Source organism: Ornithorhynchus anatinus, chromosome X3, assembly GCF_004115215.2.
Source record: "Ornithorhynchus anatinus isolate Pmale09 chromosome X3, mOrnAna1.pri.v4, whole genome shotgun sequence".
Lineage (NCBI taxonomy): Eukaryota > Metazoa > Chordata > Mammalia > Monotremata > Ornithorhynchidae > Ornithorhynchus > Ornithorhynchus anatinus.
The window spans coordinates 11,729,069-11,747,982 of NC_041751.1; the positions used below are offsets into that span (position 1 = coordinate 11,729,069).

Genomic DNA, 18,914 nt, shown 5'->3' on the forward strand with positions numbered 1-18,914 from the left:
TTTATTGAGCACATACTGTGTGCAGAGAACTGTACTAAGTACTTAGGAGAGTACAGGACAACAGAGTTGATAGTCACATTTCCTGTTCACAATACAAATCTTTAATACTCATATTGAAAAGGCCTAAATGATAAAACTTCGAGGGAAATATAGCATGACTATCCAGAGTTTCTTTTCTTGAAATAATTGCATTATGGATTTCCCTGTAAGGGATAAGTACCTCTTTTCCCTCTACTCCCTCTACCACCCCCCCTTCACCTCTCCGCAGCTTAACCCTCTTTTCCCGCCATTTCCCTCTGCTCCTCCCCCCTCCCTTCCCATCCCCTCAGCACTGTACTCATCCGCTCCACTGTATATATTTTCATTACCCTATTTATTTTGTTAATGAAATAGACATCGCCTTGATTCTATTTAGTTGCCATTGTTTTTACGAGATGTTCTTCCCCTTGACTCTATTTATTGCCATTGTTCTCGTTGGTCTGTCTCCCCCGATTAGACTGTAAGCCCATCAAACGGCAGGGACTGTCTCTATCTATTGCTGACTTGTTCATTCCAAGTGCTTAGTACAGTGCTCTGCACATAGTAAGCGCTCAATAAATACTATTGAATGAATGAATGAATCAATACCTCTTGGCTAGGAATGGCTGAGAATTGATTTTTAAAGCAGACACCCAGGTCAGTTTATGGTAGTGCAGGAGGTGATGGGGGAGGGTAGGTGCCAACAGAGGAGGAGAAAGGAGTCAGGGAGCTACGGGCCAAAGGCTGACATTCTTCCCTCATTCCTCTCCTTCTCCTCCTCCTACTTCTCTACCACCATCACCTGTTCTCCCCAAATCCTGCACCAGTGCAGCCCTGGCCCCTCACTTTGATGGCCCAGAAGACAGGCCTTCATTTTCACTCGTTAAACTGGGAGCCCCATGTGGGAGAAGGACTGGGTCTGATCTGATTGTATTATATTTGCCCCAGTGCTTGGCCCATAGTAAGTGGTTAGCAAATATTACTGCCAGTCATGGAGGTAGCTACGGCTGGTTACTTTGGTGGTGGTGGCAGATGCAGTGTGGTCCCTAATGTCCCCCAACACTGTTGGACCTGTAGAAAAACTATAGGGGAGGTGGGGAGGATCAGGCAGATGAGGACTTCCTTTAAGTTCTCATTTCCCTTATTCCATCTCCCCTGTGTCATCCTTGCACTTGGATTTCTACCCTTTAGGTACTTGACATTCACCCCACCCTCAGTCTCACAGCACTTATGTACATATCCATGATTTATTTTAATGCCTCTGTCCCCCGCTAAACTGTAAGCTCCCCATGGGCTGGGAAAATGCCTACCCACTCTGTTATATTGTACTCTACCAGGTTCTTATTATAATACTAGGCACATAATAAGGGCTCAATAAATTAATTGACTGATGGGAGAAAGGGGAGTGGGGACTGAAATTCCTGTGGAGGAAGATGAGAGAGGTGGTGCTGAGTTAAGTTCCTCAGAGGGAAAACGGAAAGTGCCTCAGGAAAGAGGTTTTGTGGGTCACTTGTTCATTGAGTAGCAAAATTCTCTGTGCTGGTGGAACACTACTCAGAGGATAAATAAATCTAGGGTATTACGATCCCAACTAGGCCTCTCTGTGGTTTAATTAAATTCTTTGAGATTTTGTCTTGTAATATGTGAAGCCATTGCAATTTTGGTCACTATCCCAATTAGTTAAGGTGAGCTCTATGACCACAACTGGATTTCCATTTGGGTGATCTACTTCTCCCAGCATTAAGCAAAAATGGAAAGGAGAAGAGAAGGAGCTTTAATGGGCAGAACTTTGAAATAATCCCATGGATTGAATTTTATAAAGAGCTGGGGAAGTTTCAGAAGGGATAAGGAGGGCACAGCAGGAGACTGGAGACTCAGTAGGTGGACAGAGCATTTTGTGAGAACGCAGGTCATCTTCAGAGTCATTTTGTACTTTTCCAGACCCTGTCCTGTATGTTTTTCCATTTTCCCTAAATTAAACTTTGGTGAAATCTGGAGCTAAAGATATTCAAAGTTTCCTTATTGGCCACCAGTATTATCCAAGCTGGAATACATTCCTTACAAGGACCATCATCAAGGAAAGACTAGTCATTACCCCGACTGATTAAATATCATCAGGGAGCTTCCTCTTTGCTGCATCTTCTTTCTTTGGGGTCAACCCAAAGCAAATTGCAAGGAAATGCATCAGAGGTTGTCTAAGCCAGCTTATACATTATTAGTGTCAGACCTCCCATTCACAACATCTTTTCTGCTATTCCTCATTGAGGTTTGCTAAAAGAGTGTTTGATGATCTCTGTCTGAGTGTAGCCATTTATATAGAAGGCTCCTTGCTGGGCAAATCATCAATTAGGCAGTCTCACCTTTCATAGTCAAATGGGTCAAGTTGCTCCTTAATCCAAAGCTGATCATCATTTTCAGGCCCAATTTCCTACCTGGATTTTTGATTACATCATGTGAATATTTTGATTTATATAGATAATATATAATTATATTCTTTAGCAGCCTGCTTGTTTGAGACTGGCATCTAAAGGCACTGATTGCGAAAGGCTCAGAATTATTTCTATAGAAGTTTAAAACCCAAGATGAGTTTTGTACTTTGTATATCAATCAGTGATATTTATTGAGCACCATACTAAGTGCTTGGGAGAACATACTACAATAGAGTTGGTAAACACATTCCTTGCCCACAAGGCGCTTCCAAAATGTTGAATTCTTAGTTGGAAGTTTTGCTGGCCTGCAGTGCAATTCCTGTTCCCATTGAGTCAATAATTTTTAGAAGGCTTGATCTAATAACTGACTGTCTGTATAAGCCCACCCTGTGGAAGAAAACAGTGGTCTTGAAAGTTGAATTCACATAGACTCTAGGGCAATTTGTCAAACTCCACTCTAATGGCCCGAAAGGGGTCATTTTTCATAAATAGAACAGTTTCCTTCCAAGAAATGTTTAACTTCTCTAGGGTCATTATAGAAATAGGATTTTTTGGAAGACATTTTTGATTGAAAGAGTTAGAAATGCAGAACTATCAAAATAGGCAGATGATCTATGGAGGAAAAATAGTGTAAGCCCACACACTTAGATGTAACAACAATAAAGACCCAGAGATTTAGGATTTGGGCACAATGGATACCTGTTTTCTTATTTGGATATGGGATGGTTCTCTATTTTTCCCCTTATGCTCTCCCCTCCCAACCCCCACCCCCTTTCCCCCTGAAACCCCCTACCCTCAAAATACCAACTTTTTTATAGCACCTGAAAGGAATTATGTCCTTTACTTGGATTCTCTAAAGGAAAAGGTTTGCAAATTGGCAGAGAAGTTAATGAGGCAGAGTCCTGGAGGGAAAAGGAAGGGCTGGAGAAGAAAGAGATCGTGAAACACAGCCTGAAGCAGAAAGTCATGAGCTCAGAGGGAGAAATCTGGAGAAGAGTTCTGAGAGGAATTATTGCCTAATCAGGAAATGAAACAGGTGTCTAAACGTAGAAAAAGGAAATGTAGCTGGAAGTACCAAACAGAGAAAAGTTGTGTACTTAATGAAGGCCAGCTTTGAAGACTATCTTGAAATGGATAACTGTTGTAATTTCACCTCAGTTGTAACTTTATAAAGTGCAAGACCAAAGTACTCTATCAGTTAAACACTGGCTCATACCTCATATCCACTTTTCCTTCTTCCTAGCTCCCAATTATTTTAATGTCTGTTTCTCCCCATTTGATTATAAGCTCCTTGAAAAAGGCTCATGTCTGTAGTACTCTCTCAAGGGCTTGGTACACTGTTACTATTGTTTGACAATATTTTCTGCAAAATTATGCATACTTCTCATTTATCAATAAACTTGAAAGGGTATAGAGCACTTACTGTGTGCCAAACTCTGTACTAGGAAACACATGATACAGGCAGAACCTCATCCTTGTCCTTAAAGAGTTTATAATTTAATGGGATTATTAGATTAGATAAATTTCTAAATAGTTACTTCATTCTTAGATTGGGAAACTCGTGGAGACCGGGGTCTGCATCTGAATCAACATCTTTGTAGCTTACCCCAGTGCTAAATAAGCTCTTAGCAAAAACATTGAGAATAATCAAATTATAATACTAATAATTTCTCCACCTTTTTGAAGTGGACAACAGGTTTACAGAAAACAGAAGCAGAAAATTAAAGTCTTCAGAAATACTTCTTGAAGATGAGAAATGAATATTTTACTTCCTCTGGAATTCCCCAGAATGCATTTATAACATTGGACTTTAAAATTGTGCAGTTTTAATTTATTAGTAATAATGATAGTTGTGGAATTTCAGCACCTACAATAGGCTAACCACTGTACTAAGTGCTGTGAAAGACACAGTATAATCGCACTTGGCAGTCCCTATCCCACATGGGATAATTTAAGAGGGAGGGGCAAGAGATATATTTTATCCCCATTTTTATTGATGAGTTAACTGAGGCAGAGATCAATTTAGTGATTTTGCCCAAGGTCACATAGCAGGGAAGTGGTAGAGCTGGGATTAAAACCCAGGTCCTCTGACTCCTTGGCCTATGCTTTTTCCCCTTTCACATCTATTACTTCATTTGTCTTTGTCATATAATAATAATAATATTATTTAAGTGTTTTTAATGTATGTGTCAAGCACTGTTCTAAATGCTGGAGTAAACCAGGTTAATCAGGTCAAAGTCCTTGTCCCAAATGGGCTCACAGGCTAAGCAAGAGAGATAACCGGTACTGAATCCCCCATTTTATAGTCAATGAAACCGAGGCCGAGAGAAGTTAAGTGACTTGCCCAAGGTCACACAGCAGGTAAGTGGTAGAGCTGGGATCAGAACCCAGGTTCTCTGACACCTAGGATCATGTTTTTTTTTCAATAGGCTACACTGCTTCCCCATCATTTTAAGGTTAGGAGGAAAAAGCATTACCATTCTCTAAGGCTGACAAGGTCACGCAGCATGTCTGTGGTAAAGTCGGGATTATGTCTGTTGGTCTCTTTAAATGCTGTTGATTGGTTTACTGACCATGACGATTGAGCTGTGGTACAGTGGACTGATTACTGGCAAAGGAGAGCAAGTTACCATGGAGCATCCTTAAGATATAAACACCAGATATAAGAAAATGTTTTAGAATGTAGTTTGTTAAAGATAAGCTAAGAAGGGCAAGTCTTTGATGGATTTTCTTTTGATAAAATTCAGCAATTTGGTACGCTGAGGGATAAACTCTGTTAATGAAATGTAGTAAAAATTCTGACTTTGCTGAGGATCGGTCTTCAGACCTTTTAAAATAAATCACTGAGGTTTGGTTTATATATCTCAATTTTCCATTCCATCCAAGTTGTTTGGTACAATATTCCTCTGAGAATGGTGGAATATGTTGTAACTGGACCAGGATAAGCAGAAAGGGAACCCTCAGTTTGGGTAAATGGAAGACTGTTGAGTAGAATCCTGCTTTGGGCTTCCATTTACTTTGTTGTATAAAACATCCTGTAGATTCTGTGGGGCCCAAGAATGAAAAGTGTTGTGATTTTAGCAAATGCTGAGTGTGCATTAAAGCAAGGGAAATGAGTGATTATTTTCATGATACGAAGAGCATATTTTAGCCCTAATTACTGGTGATTGTACAAGGTTATAAACACTTTCCACATGCCAATAAACACCGAGGCTGGAAGCAAATATTTAATTAATGCCATAGCAGGCACTGTTTGCGGCCAAGTTCTTCACCACCAATAAACTGAGTCCAAACACTGCAGAACTGTTATTACACTCTATGCAAATGTTTGTTTTCAATAAAAAGGTCCACATGTTGCAAAATGTTAAGTCGACGTATTGTATATAGTATCTTTAAAGAGTGGCCTATGACATCAACTCTAGTGGAAGCGACAGAGAAAACCTCCAAACCCGAGAGTCTTGGAACATGAATGAAGAATGCCTCTGAACTTGCATTATTCTTAGAATAGACCAGTCTAATGAGTGGCTGGGGATTAACCCTTGTTTTCAACTCTCTGAACTCTCTCCCTGCCATTTTAGAAAATAAAAAAGTGAGCCTCTTACTTCTGCCTTACCCTCTGAGAGCTGATCATTTAATGTAGAAAGAGAACTCTTAAAGTGAATCAGCAGTAATTTAGACCTAAGCTTTTTCTCCATAAAAAGTATCCTGGAAATTTTGACTCTTGGTTTCCGAGCCTGCATTGGACACTGAGCGGTATAAGTAAGATTCCTCAATAATGTTGGTTCCAGAGACTGGAAATTGGGCGTTCTGAGTGTCTGATAGGTGGAGAGTGGTAAAGTGTAAACTCCTTCAATCAATCAATTGTATTGTTTGACCACTTACTGTGTTCAGAACGTTATACTAAGCTAATGTTGGAGCTTACAGTTGGGAGCGTACAGCATTAGAGTTGGTAGAAACCTTCCCTGCCCATGAAGAGCTTACAGTTTAGAGGGCTGCTCTGTATGGTTAGGGAACAAGTGTACCAACTGTGTTAAAATGGCCAAGTGCAAGGCAGAATATGGCAGCAACAGGACATCAAGCTTTATGCTGGGTGGAAAATACATCCACTGTCCTTTTGGCTGGAGTGGACTTACTACCGGAGACACTACCGGGTTCTGGAGCAGTTTCATACGCACCAACTCTGAGCCCAAATCAAATGGTGGGACAGGATGACAATGATGAGGACTTTCACAACTGTCACCTCACAAACACTGAAACAATGCTCACTGCAGCCCAGCTCACTGAGCAGAACATGAGAGGAAAATGGATAATAGCAGGCTCCCCAAGTAACTTATGTAGCGTGAAGTGTCAAGGAATGCTCTTAATTGGGAGAGCAGAATAAAAAATTTTCAATACCTAGTGAAGCCCAACCTTAAAAAGAGAGCTAGAGCTGGGGACTCTTGGGAGAGGACCACAGCAAACAGAGCAGGCACATAGATTGTAAGCCCCATAATAATAATAATTAATAATTATGGTATTTAAGTGCTTACTATGTGCCGAGCACTGTTCTAAGCACTGGGGTAGATATAAGGTAATCGGGTTATCCCACGGGGGGGCCTCACAGTTTTAATCCCCATTATACAGATGAGGTAACTGAGGCACAGAGAAGTTAAGTGGCTTGCTCAAGGTCACACAGCAGAAAAGTGGCAGATCTGGGATTAGAACCCAGGTCCCTCTGCCTTCCAAGCCTGAGCTCTTTCCACTAAGCCACCCTGCCTCCCATGCGAGACAGGGGCTGCGTCCAACCTAATTAATTTGTTTCTACCCTGGTGTTTAGAGCTGTGTTTGACACATAATAAGTGCTTAACAAATACCATTTTAAAAAAATGGAAGAGGGATTGCTCTCCTCGAGCATAGGCTCTGTGAAGATTGAGATACTAAAAGGTGAGTTCAAAAACTGAACTGGACTTTATATGGGATGAATCTATTAACAGGCAAAGATCTAGCTTTAGAGGTAAGCAATGCAACAGAGTAGCAGTCATGCCTCAGTTTTTGCTGCTTCATTTACGCTCGTGGATAGACTCCCACCATCCATAGTACCATCATTGGAAGCAAAGGACAGCTACATCTGTGTGTGCGTGTGTACGTATGTATATGTACTTGGCAGTTCTAAAATACAGTATGGAATTATGTTTGCAAACCGTAGTCTGAAATGATGTAGTGAGCCAGAGCTGACAGACTCCAGTTAGCTTAGAAAAAAACTGCAGAAAGTCCTGTGTAAAAGTCAGATATCTCTCAGCATAGAGGACCTTCTGTTTTCAATGAAGAATTCAATTTGAATTTTGGAATGATTCCCGACTCTGCAGGTTAAAAACCACAGGTGTTTGGCAACTTACAGGTGCTCAGAATAGTGCTGCAAAGAAGCCCTCATAGTAAAATGAATGAGTTCCTTAAAACCAACTGCCCTGGTCTGTTCTGTTTTGGGCTATTTTGGGTGAATGTTCTCCCTGCTCTCCAGTCCTTTTGCATTAAAAACTAAGCTATTTACTGTATGGTTTTGATATACCTGGGTAGGCCTAACCTATAGTCTTTTCCCCATAGGAATGATTCGGGTCCAGATCCAGTTCATCTGTTAAGGAAGGAGGTATACAGCCCACATTAGGCACTTGACAAGTTTCAACAATCCGGCAGGAGACCAAACACTTGGGCTAGAAAAAGAGACATGTAGGGAAGAGGATGTTTAAGAAGCCGCCCTGCTCCTGCCATCCATCCCCAAACAGCTAGGAGCTGCCACAACTCTGGTTTCCATAAAGTTACCCATCAGCTCGGTGAATCTTGCTGTGCTGGGGAACCCCGCAGTGACTGACACAATCTTTCAGAGGTACGTAAAGCTCACTCTGCCCTCTCTCTCTCTCTCTCTCTCTCTCTCTCTCTCTTCCCCCCACCCCCCACTGGGTTCTGAGTCATTTGGCCTTGCTGGGTCCCAGATCCTCCTGAACTTCTCCATGTATATAATTTCTAAGATCCTAATGGTTTTTTGTTTAGCTTTCTTTTTTTTTAATCCCACTTCTACAGGATTCCCTTGCTTCTCCTGACATGGCTCTGGCTTCTCCTGGTCCCAGTGGTCTCTGTCTTTTAGGGCTGAAAAGCCAGGAGGCTGCTGGGGCTGGAATATGGTAGTGAAAGTCAGAGTCTGGGGGTGGGGTCCAGTAGTTTCTCTTTACTCCTCATTTCTGCATTCCACGGAGTGTTAATCCTTGTGGTAACAAAGCTCACCCCCTCCTCCAACTGCTACTTTCACCATAAGGACATAAGGTCGCATGGGAGTTAAGATCTTCTCCTCCACTCTCTAAATGCTGCCCTTGTGGAAGTCAAGACTCCCCTCTATTTCCTCTAGCTCTTTGATGTAACCACCAACTCTTATCTCCTGATCCTCACGGGCAGCCTGATTTTCTGTTGTTGATGTGGAAATAAGAGGTACCTTGTTCCACTCTGCTCAAATACTTCCTTACCAAGTGCCTCACTGGAAGTCATAAGTGATATTTCTGTGTGTGTGTGTGTGTGTGTAAGAGAATCATATGCAGGTGAGAGTCTGTAAGAGTATGTGTGTGTGAAAATGTGTGTAAGAGACTGCATGTGCATGTGTGAAATTGTGAGACTACATGTGTGGGACTGCATGTGCCTGTGAAAATGTGTGCAAGAGAATGTGTGTGTGTGTGTGTGTGCGAGACTACATATGCATGTGTGTGACAATATCTAAGTATGGCTGAACCACTGAGGATGCCTTGGTGTTGGTGGCTAAGAGGAGCCAGGCAATTCCTCTTATTTTAGATAAGGGACTATGCACAATACTTTATTCTGTTGATGAATTTTGAAAATAGATTGAATAAATTAAACACTCTTTAGCAGTATTGTATTTCAGATCAGTTCAGTGAAAAGAAATCAAAATGATGTTTTTAAAATGCTTTGAAGTGGAGTAGGAAAAGGACTGGGAATGTGCCTGGAGACAAGACAGTCTGAGAGAAGCCACATATTTAGGAGTAATACAAGGTCTACCTTATGCTACTCTGCAGAAAAGAATGAGAATATTTCAAGTTTGATAAAAAAAATAAATATTTGTCAGTTATTATATAAAAAAATTCAGAACTTTTTTTTCTGGGGGAGACATTAGGCAACCTTATTTCTCCTTCAGGCTGAGTTTTGTTCTCACACAGTGTGTCTCATCCTGAGGTAAACAAACACTTTGGATTTGATGCTGAGGCAGTGTCAGGATTCCTACAGGTTTATCAGTCTCATCAGGTTGAAGGATAGGGATTTGACTGTAGCAACAACAGTAGCGTAGATTATGTTCAAAACAAGAACCCATTTCTACAGAATGACCACTTAATGTACACATTCGGTGTTCTATAACTGATCCTTCTTATAAATAAACCAGAAATAAACAGTTAGTTCAGGCTTGTCACTTGTGCATACACCCGTAGCTCTGTTTGATTTACAGGGCATGTTCTGAGGTGCTAAGCAGCTGCAGACGTGTTACAGTGTTTAAAATGACCTCTGGAGAAATAATATTTTTCCTTCATCAGTGTTTAGCTGATTTTCATAAAAAGCGGAAGGAATACTCCACCCAGATATCTCTTCCTGACTTGGCAGTTCTATCTTAACCCATTTTGCCACTCAACTCTATCAGTTTAGAACCAGTTCCATTTATTGAACAAATCTATTTTACTAGACATCCAAGTACTGTGTTAAGCACTGAGTTAGATGCAAGCTAATTAGATTGGATACAGTCTCTATCTCATATAGGGATCAAAATCTAAGGAATAGAGAGAGCAGGAATCATATCCCCATTTGACAGATGAGGAAATAGGCCTAGGAAACTTAAGGGATTTGCCCAAGGTCACTGGGCAGGTCAGGGCAGAACTGGGATTCAAATCCAGGTCACTTGCCTCCCTGCTCCATGCTTTTTCTCCTAGTCTGTGCTGCACAAGGATCCCATCCCCTGGAATAAAATTCCTTATCCAGAAGAGAGACCACATTATCAATTTAGGGTCTAGCAGACATGAATTTTAAAATCAAATTGCATTAGTGCCAAAATGCTTAACACCGTTTTTTGCACATAGTAAGTGCTGAACAGATATCACCATTATGCACAGTGATAATAGAATTATTGAGCACCCACTGAGATACACATTCTCTACCCACAGGGAACTGGCATACTAATGGGCCTGCGGTATTCTGTTCCTACATCAATCAATCAATAAATGAATGGTATTTATTGAATGCTTACTGTGAGCATTGATTTTTTTTTTTTTTAGTACTTAACTGCTTACTCTGTTCTAAGGACTATTCTAAGTGCTGGGTTAGATAAAATTAAATTAGCTTGGGCACAATTCCTGTCCCATGCGGGGCTCACAGTATAAGGAGGAAGTAGGATTTAATCCACATTTTACAGATGAGGTAACAGGTACAGAGAAGTTAAGTGACTTGCCCAAGGTCACACAGCAGGCACATGACAGAGCCAGGATTAGAACTCAGGTCCTCCGATTCCCGGGCCTGTGCTCCTTCCACTAGGCCATGCTGCTTCTCTGTATTAAGCACTTGGAAGAGTACAGTGTAACCGAGTTGGTAGACACATTCCCTGCCCACAAGGAGCCCATATCAGTGTTCGTTCTCTTGCTGGAGGAGACCACGGGCCTCTATGAGTTACTCGTGTCAACCTACCCTTCGGCCAAAGCAAACATGGCCACATTTGCTTGCATATGGCAAGTGTTCTATAGTGGGTTTCCATAGAGCCAGATCCTGGCTTATCGCAAAGGTTAATGTACAGTATGTGTGACAGAACATTCCATGGCTTACCTCATGCTGCAAATGTGTCCAGTTAGCTGTGTGTGCAGGAGGAAAGGAAGCTATCCTAATTGCCATACTGAACCACTTTACGGAGGGCCATCCCCTCTTTGTTTCATGTCAATCCAAAGTGAAATCTCTTTCTGGGAATGAGGAAAAAAAACATCACTAAGAAGCAACATCTGGCCTACTAAGTAACAGGCATGATGGAAAGGATGATGACTTCATTATGTAGTCTTAGATGGGCTGGTCTTTACTTTTCCCTTCAGGAAACCAAGTAGCTCCACCCTTTTATCCCTTTTAAAGGAGGAGCAGCTGGCAAAAAGGCCGTGATGGAGGTAGAGGAACTCTATTATCAGAAGTTCAGAAGGTGCCTGAAAAGCCAGTGAGCATGTCCTAGCACGGCACTCGGAAGGCAAGGAGAGGAACAAGGTCTAAGGAAAACACAGCCTGGGGATCAAAGGACTGAGTAGAGCGCTGCACGGGTAGACTTGGTGGAGAAATAAAGAGCAAGGAGTGATAAAATGAAACCCATTTGCCGTTTTTAGGAAAGGGTGAAATTCTCCCTCCTGGTGACAGGAAGGCATGCAGTGAGATCACATCTCCTCCAGGAGGTCTTCCTCTGGTAATTTCTAATCTTCTCTCCTGCATTTCCCAGCTGTCACTCATCCCTGTTGTAATTCCCATCTATACACTCTTTCCTAACCTGTACACTTAGTAAAGGGCTCTGCAAAACAGACAATAAATGTTACATCTAATTTTTTATACTCTCCCAAAAGTTTAATACAGTGCCCTGCACACGGTGTGCACTTACTAAATGCTATTGATCAGAATGATTGAGTTTTCCCTTTCAGTTCTGTGATTCTGACAGCATATATTCAGTGAATGCTAACATAGCATTAAGTTCTAAAAGTACAAGTCTATTTCCACCATTCATCCTGGTTATTCCTCGTCTTTCCTTTGGTTAAATCAAGCAGACCTGGTTTGTTTGTTGTTCTACGTATGGTTTTTTCCACCCCACTTTCAGTATTTATCTTGAGTTTTGCTTTCTTTTTTGAGGGGATGAGGAACCTCCTATAGTTATAATAATTGTGGAATTTGTTGAGCCTTTACTATTGGCCACGCATTGTACTAAATATTGGGGTAGAAAAAAACCCTGAACTTTCCCCTGGGATCATGACATCTGAATAATACTTAGTCTTTTTTTTAATCCATACTTTCATTTTTCCAAATCACATGTCAGTGATCTCATTTTATCCTTGCAGCATCCCTGTGAGGTAGTGAGAAACAAGTATTATTATCCCCCTTTTACATATGAGAAAACTGAGACAGAGTGAAGTTACTTGCCCAAGATCACCTCACAGGCCAGTGTCAGAGCTGAACCAAGAATCCAGATGTACTAATTCTGACTCCCAGTCCCATGTTCTTTCTATAATACCACATTGCCTCCAAATCATTTGAGAACATGCCCTAGTAATTCTGGCACGTCTGGTCATCCAGGGAAATGAAGAAATGGCAGGGAGACTGGAATCTGATCCAAATAACAGAAACACCTAAATACAGAGGAACAGAATTGGTTTGCTGAGATTTTGCAGTTGGACAGAAAATCTGCGTCATTTCCATGGCATTTTCTATTTTAATATGTCCAGGCTGGGTGGTCTAGGTTTGAGAAAATGCACTTTTAAATAAATGGCACATTTCACTTAGCTAACCCAGTTATGCTAAGAGTGATCATCATCAGTCTCCATCATCATCATCATCATTTGAGTTTCTACTAGTGTCATGAGATGGTACCAGGCATAAAATCATGAAGACCTTGAAAATAAGCTTAGGGCAATTATTTTATAGTTTTGCGAGGGAAGCAGCCTAGTAGAAAGAGCTCAAGCCTGGGCGTCAGATAATATGGGTTCTAATCCCTCTGGACTGTAAATTCACTGTGGGCAGGGAACATGTCTACCAACTCTGTGGTATTGTACTCTCCCAAATGTTTAGTACAATGCTCTTCTCACAATCATTACTCAATAAATACGATTGATAATCCTATCTCCTCCACTTTTCTGCTGTGAGACTTTGGGAAAGTCATTTAACTACTTCATTCCTCCATTTTCTCATATGTAAAACAGGTTCTAAACTCTATTCCTGCCTACTTAGAATGTGAGCCCCAGTGGGCCAGGGACTGTGTGCATCCTGAATATCTTGCATCTACCCCAGCATAGATACAAGCACAGTACTTGGCCCATAATAAGAGCTTAATAAATGCCCTAGTTCTTATTAATTTTCCTCAGTGTTGGATTTGTGATGACTGAAAACTTTTAAAAATACTTCCTATCTGAAATATAACTGTCATTCCTCCTAAAATCTGGTTTATAAATGGAGAGTGCCAGATGAGAGTATTTGCAGTTGGTTAGGTAATAAGACTAAATTGCTTCTAACTTTATTTCAGCTATTTCTGGATAGAAAAATTGATATTAAAATCAAATGAAATGTCTGTTCTCCTGAGACCTACAGTTAAACAACCAATATCACTGTCATCACTCTATCATCAACCATAACTCTGTTCCTCCAGACACTTTTTTTTTTTACCATTGTCAGAGACAATGTCAGTTAACAGTATTTATTGGTCATCTATTGTGTATAGAATACTTTACAAAGTGCTTGGGAGAGTATAACGGAATTAAGGCACATGATCCCTTTTCTCAAAGTTTTAACAATCCAGTGGGGTGACAGATGCTAAGTTAAATCACTGATAGGGAGAAGGAAAAGGAATATGGACTTGAGTTTCAGGTTAAGCAGTAGAACACTGTACTCACCCAAGTGTTCTGATCCAGTAATGACATTTATATTCTTTGAATATATTTTAACTTTCATATGGATTTATTTGACCTTTTGCAAATTCTTTGCCTTATAAGGCACGTGGCCATGGGGACAGACTCTGCTTTAGAAAAGGTGTTTTTCACTTTATTTTCACTTGGTGGATGGTAATCAGAGGAAGTGGTTCAGTTTGAAAATACATTTTCAGAAGGAGTTTGAAAAAAATCATGGGTATGAGATGAACATAGGTTGTTAGAAGAAAAGATTATAGATGTTTGAGAACTTGAGAAGTTTTTAGATTGACGATCATCCATAATAATAATGATTATCATTGTGGCATTTATTAGGCACTCCCTCTGTACTAAATAACTGTTTCAAGTGCTGGGTTACGTACAAGATAATGAGATAGAACATAGTCCCTGTTCACATGGGGCTTACCATCTAAGTGATGGGGGGATCAAGTGTCTTAGCCCCATTTTAAAGACAAGGAAACTGAGATTCAGAGAAGCTAAGTGACAGAGCTGGGATTAGATCTCAGGTCTCCTCACTCCCAGTCCCAGATTCTTTCCACTCAATCATACTGCCTCCCCATGAGTGGTATTAAAGAGAAAAATGAAGTGGGTTCATTGGAACATTCAAAGGAAGATAGATGTTAAGTGGGGTCAACAGTACCTTTAAGTATGCTTTGGGAAGTGGTATTATATGAATGTTCACATCACTTAACATTTTTATCTTGTTTTTTATGATGTGCAAAGGAAAACTTACTATTGGCAGATCTTAAATGTTGGATGTTTGTATTTGTTTTCATGATTTGGAAAAGAAAGTTTACTATTTGGCAGAATCTTAAGTTTCAGAGACTTGAGGATGTTCTATGTCAGAAAATGCATCTTAATTTGAACTAGTGTCAGGTTGTGAGTGCCCATTTGCAGAAAGTATTATGCAGAGGGGCTCAGGCAAAGCATTTGAGAAGCAGCATGGCATAGTGGATAGAGCAAAGGCCTGGGAGTCAGAAGATCTTGGGTTCTAATCCTGGCACTGCCACTTGTTTGCTGTGTGACCTTGGGCAAGTCTCTTCGCTTCTCTGTGCTTGTTACTTCATCTGTAAAATGGGGATTGAGACTGTGAACCTCATGTGGGACAGGGATCGTGTCCAACCTGATTTGCTCATATCCACCCCAGCACTTAGTACAGTGTCTGGCACATAGTAAGCACTTAACAAATACCACAATTATCATTATTATTGTTACTGGAGAAGTTTCATATTAGCCTCTAGTTGCGGCAGTGGCCCGGCAACTGATGGTCCATGACTTTTGTAGCTGCTTTAAAATGGTGGCGGGTCCTTCCCAGCTTGGAGTGAAGTCTCAGAGGACAGCCAGACTCGGGAAGACACTGTTATGTCAGGTTCTTTTGTTTTCTATTGACTCTTTACTGCAGGCTGCCAGCCAAAGACCGAACCATTAGTCCAAATTGGCTGCCACAGTAATGATCTCTGTGACCTATCCCTGAACACAGGAAGTGGGACCACTGGTTCAGATTTCCTTTAGCCTGCCAAATGGAGAGGAACATTGTCAATGAGGTGAGCTGCAGAGAAATTAATGTTTAGTGGAGGTGAGTGGACAATGGGGGATGGTCTGGGAGCCATCCCCTACCCCAGGAAAATTAGCTCTTAATGACCACTTTCTTTTATTGCCAACCTTCTGTTGGTGTTTAATGTGAATAACCATATTTCCTGTATGCTGGAGGGGAAGGATGGGGATTAATTAGTTGTGCTGCGGTGTCACTGGTATGTGGGAAGCCCAGGGCTATTGAACAATCATTGGAAAGTCAGGAAAAGGAAACCAGAGAGGTTCTATGTTATTAGCTAACAGACCACTGAATGTACTATGTTATTAGTTTTGTGGTCTCTTTTTCTCCTTAAGGTTATATACTCTGTCGACCGGAGGCATTGGAAGTAACAGTCAATGACAGTTTACCTTCTGTGTGACCTAGGGCAAATCACTTCCCTGTGCTTCTGTTTCCTTGTCTGTAATAAATGGGGCCCTCCCTCCTGCTTAGATCATGAGCCCCATGTGCTTCAGAGTCTGTGCCCTGCCTGATTATCTTGTACCTATCCCAGCATTTAGTGCAGTGATTGGCAGATAATATAGCACTTAATATCACAATTATCATTTATTATTTTATTTGGCCAGTCTTCCCAATCCATTCTTTTCTTCTGGCTGCTAGGTTGGTACTCCATAGATAATCCATTTTAAGTTGAAAAGTCAACTTTGAAACGAGTCCTCTCATATTATATGTTCCTGGTTAACTCTTAGAGTACAGTTTAGTCATAGTTATTTTTCCTCTTACATATGCAGACTCACACAACTGGTGTGGGGTGCTCAAACAACATGACTTAAGGTGATACTTTTTTTCTGCTGCCAAGTCTAGTAGTTGTCTGACAGTCTGTATCTGTACATAGAATGCCCCATGCTGTACTCTTATACTTGTTGTGGTGCCTGGTGCCATTTTTATTTCTTGGTGTTCCACCGTTAGAAGAAGAGGTCAAAGAGGGATTCTCTAAGCCATAAGTTTCTTATGGACAAGGAATGTGTCTACCAACTCTATTGCATTGTACTCTCTTAAGCTCTAAGTACAGTACTCTGCACACAGTATAAGTCCTCAATAAATACCACTGATCTGATTTTTGTTTTGTGAGCACAGGATCACTAATCAGGTTTTGGTCTCCTGATATTTGTTTTGATCTTAGCTGATATCATAGAAGCTCCCTTTTCTTTCCTACTTTGAGAGTAGAGATTGCATCCCTCATCAATCAATCATATTTATTAAGCACTTACTATGTGCAGAGCACTGTGCTAAGCACTTGGGAGAGTATGATATAACACTATAAAAGAGTTGGTAAACACATTCCTTGCCCACAATGACCTTGCAGTTTAGAGGGGGAGGAAGACATTAAAATAAATGAATACGGATATGTATATAAGTGCAGTGGGGCTGATGGAAGGGTGAATAAAGGGAGCAAATCTAATTGCAAGGGTGATGCAGAAAGGAGTGGGAGAAGCGGAAATGAGGGCTTAGTCAGGGAAGGCCTCTTGGAGGAGATGTGCCTTCAATAAGGCTTTGAAGGTGGGAAGAGTAATTTTCTGTTGAATATGAAGAGAAAGGGTGTTCCAGGCCAGAGGGAGTAAATGGACAAGAGCTTGGTGGTGAAAGAGATGAGATTGAGACCTGTGAGGTAGGAGGGGCAAGGTGATGGAGTGCTTATGGTGGATGGTAAAGAGTTTGTGCAGGTGGATGGGCAACCTCTGGAGGTTCTTGAGGAGTGGGGAACATGGACTTAACATTTCTGTAGAAAAATGATCCAGCAGCAGAGTGAAGTATGGACTGGAGAGGGGAGTGACATGAGGCAGAGAGATCAGCAGGCAGGTCGATACAATAATTAAGGTGGGATAGAAATATGGGCCCTTTTTCTCTTACCTCTGCCATGCTCTCCCATGACCTTCATTTAGGGCTCAGCACACTTTGGGTGCTCAGTTAGTGGGACTGATTGATTAATTCCCTTCCGTTTTCTTTTTTTCTTGAGATTCGCCATCAGACCTGCCTTTTTCATATACTATCTACCAACCAATCGATTGACAGTACAAAACAGCCAGTTAATCTTCCTTCCTTCTATTTTTCCAACATCACAAAATACCACAGCCTAAACATCATCTTCCCCTTAATTTCCCTTTCTTACTTAGGAATCCAATTCATTATATTGATGCCTGTGTACTTGTTTTGATTTCTGTCTTCCCCGTTCTAGACTATAAGCCCAGTGTGGGCAGGGATTGTTTCTCTTTATTGCTATATTGTACTTTCCAAGCACTTAGTACAGTCCTCTGTACACAGTAAGTGCTCAATATATATGATTTAATGAATAAATCAATCAAGGAGGCAGTGACCCTTAAATGATTTTCAGGCCAACTATCTTTTTCATAATAGTATGTAGGAAAACATATGGAAAATAACCTTGTTTTAGGATCCTTTGGTTAAAAATTAGATATACATAAAACCTATTTATTTGCTCAATTGGAAGTTTGCTTGGAGTAATTTCTTTTGACTTGCCGATCATTCTAAAAGTCAAAAGCATCATGCAAGTGCTACATGTGGAATCCAAACTGAGTATCTAAAACTGGGCCTTCCTAGGAAATATTTAGTGAATGAACCCTCTATTTGTAATATAGATGCTCTTGCATTAGTCATGGAAACAGTGATCCAGTAATGTAATCAGAAAGGAGTAACAATCTCTTCCTCTGGAAAAAAAACTTTCCTGAATAAGTGCAGATGTTAGTGGATTTGAGAAGGGAGGGGTCAGTTGCAGTCCAGAGCAGAGCCTAAGAACTCCACCCTCCTCCTGTTCATTCTGATTTGTTTTGCTATCCCAAGGAGCAAATCTTGGTCACTAGCAGGTCTACTGCTCACAGCCAAAGCTAAACATGCAGGGAACACGTCACTGTGGAAAGGTAAACATTAGTTTCCTTGCTCAAATCAGCAAGACACATTTTTTTTTCCCCTTTTGTGATTCTGAAAGGAAATTAGTCACCTTGAATAAGCGAGTGTCTGCTCCTGATTGTAGCTGCAGCTGCACCCACTCTCCACTCCCTAGTTATTTGAAAACAATTCAGCGCTGCTATGACCTGATTCCAAAGAGAAATATGGACCAGACAGAATAGCTCCACTAGGCTGTCCTGGAAACTTAAGTGTGTGCTTTTTGCTTCCTAGTGCATCTGGAACTTTAGTGAGAGAGCATATTGAAAGCGGTTCCTCAGTAAATGGCTCTGGGGCAAAAAACAGAGA

At 41.0% G+C, this 18,914-nt stretch overlaps 1 protein-coding gene across 3 annotated transcripts in view; it reads left to right on the plus strand.

Annotated features, from left to right (window-relative positions):
- FBXL7 (F-box and leucine rich repeat protein 7) overlaps window positions 1–18,914 on the plus strand; it is a 471,040-nt gene that overhangs the window by 119,147 nt on the left and 332,979 nt on the right. For all 3 annotated transcript variants that reach the window (XM_029053850.2, XM_029053852.2, XM_029053851.2), the window contains exon 2: window positions 8,028–8,307. The gene's annotated coding sequence lies outside the window, so the exon portion shown is untranslated. The remainder of the gene's footprint in view (window positions 1–8,027; window positions 8,308–18,914) is intronic.